Source organism: Microtus ochrogaster, linkage group LG9 (genome assembly GCF_000317375.1).
Source record: "Microtus ochrogaster isolate Prairie Vole_2 linkage group LG9, MicOch1.0, whole genome shotgun sequence".
NCBI lineage: Eukaryota > Metazoa > Chordata > Mammalia > Rodentia > Cricetidae > Microtus > Microtus ochrogaster.
The window spans coordinates 6,282,471-6,286,005 of NC_022034.1; the positions used below are offsets into that span (position 1 = coordinate 6,282,471).

Below are 3,535 nucleotides of genomic sequence, written 5' to 3' on the forward strand. Positions count from 1 at the left end.
GAGTGAGGGCTACTCTGACTCTTTGAAAAGGGGAGGAGCTTAGAGTGAGGGCTGCTCTGACTCTTTGAAAAGGGGAGGAGCTTAGAGTGAGGGCTGCATTTCACATTGAGAATGCTGTTCGACATTTCACAAGCAGGCCCTGACTTCCAGGAAATGAAATGAAAACAGTAGAATTATCAATTGGAAGATCCATAATCTATAAAAGAAACTGCTGCTCTTTTGAGGACACTCAATAATGTCATTGGAAAGTCCAGATTGCTCAACAGACTGACAAAGCCAATTTTGGAGGTCAGATTCCAACAGGTTTCTGGTCTTATGGGAGTTGAGTCTATGTTGATGGTACAGGAGAAGGAGGTAGAAAAATGAATTTAGTTTTTTCTCACAGGGCATGTTCTACCATGCTGGCTACATATGTCAACACCAGGACATCTCTCCTGGGAGCCAAGAGGAGTCTTTCAAAATTATCAGGGAAAGATATTTTCCATCATCAACCATTATCAATCCAGCTTGGGAGACATTGTTAGTGACACATATTCCTTCCTCCGCCAAACAATGAAGTGTTCTGTGAGCTAACAACATAGCTTTAAAAAAAAGTAAAAAACAATTCTGCACTTTTATAAGACTTGATAAAGAATAGAATTAAAACTGTACAGTCACAGAAGTATACAGTTATAAAAATACGCACATATCACTTGGCGTTTCCAGCGCCTTCAGCTTTTTCTGCCGGGTCTGTTTTGTCATCTGCATTCGCTGCAGGATCATCTGCACCCTGACCTGTATCCACCTTCCTCTTCTTCCCCTTGGGTACCTTCGCTCCCTTCTCTGCAGGGGCCTTTTTAGGCGTGGGTTGTGGCTGTGGAGGAGCAGGTTTAGCAGACAACCTTGCAGATCTTTTCTGTGGCTAGTCCTCCACCTTGGGCTGTGGCTGTGGAGGAGCAGGTTTAGCAGACAGCCTTGCAGATCTTCTCTGTGGCTAGTCCTCCATCTTGGCTTGTTTTCTTTAGCATCCCCTGCAGCCTTTCTTTTGGGCATGGTGGCAGCAGGTATGCAGTGGTGAGCTGGTTGGGTCTTTCTGGGGCCTTTCTCCCTGCTTCTTCACACTGCTGCTCTACAGGCTGTCCTTACTCAGCCTAATCTCTAGTTCCAGCACAAACACTCTGTCCTCATGATCTAATCACCTCTCTGGCAGTCTTTTCCTCATGGTTATCACCCTAGGGGTTAGTATTTCAATGTATGAATCAGGGGGCCTCATACGTCAAGACCATTGCACATGGTGACGTTTTTAGCAGCAATGCCAAGAACAGGGAAGGCAATGACTCCAGTCATGAGAGGCTCCAGATCTTGTTTCTGATGTTTCAGGTTTCTAGATCAGAGCAGATTGTTTTCCCTGGTGAGAAAGCACTTCATCTGAAGATCTAGATAGAAGGAAAAGAGTTTATCTCTCTGAACAGAAAGGAATCCTTCCTGAATTCTTGCCTGGAGCTGAACATCAGTTCCTCTACACTAAACTGATGTATTTATTAGTCCTTCTAAGGTAAGACTGCAGCCTCTTGTGTTAGGGTAAAGATTCCCTTGGATATTCTCGGCTCCAGATTGTGAACTGCAACCCTTGGGACTCACCACCCTCCATAAGCTTGCCGTAGAACTCATTATAACAGCCTCCTGCCTGTCTGTTCTCACTCCCTCCCCTAACACACACACATGAACATAAATCATATTGCACAAGTAAACATATATTACTATTGTTTCTGTTTCTGCAGGGAAACTTGAATAATACTTTTACTATTTCATCTTGCCCTGAAAGTCTAACTTAAACTATATACTGAAATTTAAATTTTACTTTACAGTTACTGTTTATGTTTTATGGGTAAATATTTAGGTATTGGGATGTTACAATCAATACTCCATCAGACTCTTGGTCAGCAGTGTCATAGAAAACAAGGAAAGATACTCAGGATTTGAAGAGATGGGTGAAGAGGAGAAAGTCACGAGGCATAAAAGGGTAATAAAAACACTGAGGGATGAGTGCTGTGTAGTTACTGCATGGGGCTGGCCGAAGGTCCTGTGAGCTGAGGGAGTTAGCTGTGCATTTGAACAGGTACTGCACACTCCGGGCCTTTGTGAACAGTTGGGGAGAAGTCTTGGACACCCACATCCAGCTGTGAGGTTACTCCCACGTCAACGGCCCTTTCAGAAAAGGCCTGGGCAGGTTGTTCTGCATCTCTGTACAACAAGAGGCACCCTGCCTCCATCCATATTCTCTGCCCAAGCATGCCTTCTACACATGTCCCTTTCATTTGGCATCATAAGTTCTTTCCCAAAGCCAGTGTGGTCCCAGTGTGGCCCTCTGTGCAGTTTACAAACTTCTGAATCACCAGTTCCTTCCTGTCTGCTAAGTTATTTTATTAGCATAAGTGTGTTCCCAGGGGAATAAAATGCCCTCTGCATGTCCCCAGGGGAGAAAGGACCTCTTTACCTCCAGTGCCCGTCCTGTGAGTATTCTTCATCCAAGCAAGACATTCCAACAGCACTGCAATATTCTCCATCTCTGTTCTCCAGCTCCAACAGTCTCGTCTGTCAACACTCCAGTGACCTGACTTTCTCAGAGCCCAACACTGACCTCCAGTTGACAAGCCTGGGGTCTGGTCACTTAAGTGCTTTTGACTGTTTGATGCTGTATGCCACACAGTTGACAGCTCCTTTGGTCCAGGATGCTAGTTCTCAGCTAGAGTAGTTTTGCCTCCCAGGGGTTTTCGGGTATGGTATGTGTGTGTGTGTGTGTGTACATGCACGTGTGTGAGCGTGAGCATACATGTATACATGTACATGCCCGATCAATGGTCAGGGACTCAGGAGGCTGCAGAACAAGGGGTTTCTGGGCCATGATGTCAGAGGTTCAAGACTCCCTCTACTGGCTGCCTAACATCTTCACTGGGTACTCCCTCATCTGAAGGATGGCTTGTCTTTCAGGTGATCTCTAAATATTTGTTTTTCTAAGAACTGCTCCAGAGCCTTTTTCTCTATCTTCATTCTTCCCACGTGTGACAAAGGGGTGCTCATCTTTTTAAATATCATGATTATGCTGATTACTCCAGTTCTGATTTCCCAATGGCCTCCTGTATCTGATTGCTTCTGTGATGTCATCATTTGAGTGAGTGACAGACCACACAAATGGTATATGAAACATGGAATTTTAGCTGCCCTTCCAAACCCACTGTGCCTGGACAACTCAGGGTTCTGGCTAGCGGGCTTGACTCCTTTCCTTCAGCAGCCCCCTGCTGTAATTGCTGGGAGAGTTCTGTGTGCTTGTTGATCAAATGTTCACTGGTTTCATCGAGCTTTGCCAAGCTGCTTCTCCAGAACACCACCAAACAACACCATCTCTATCACCTCTTAGTGCCCAGACCAGGCCCTCACTCAGCAGCTGGGCAGCATCACTGAGTAGTATTTGAGAATCACAGATCCCCTGGTCTCACGGTGGCTTCTCTTGGGCCAGCAGATACCCTCTTCTTTCTCACCAGGCTTGAGCCCTGAA

General features: G+C 45.7%; 1 pseudogene; it reads right to left on the bottom strand.

Moving 5' to 3' along the window:
* Positions 1-688: 688 nt before the first annotated feature.
* On the bottom strand, positions 689-1,032 carry LOC101992235 (annotated as a pseudogene).
* Positions 1,033-3,535: the final 2,503 nt, after the last annotated feature.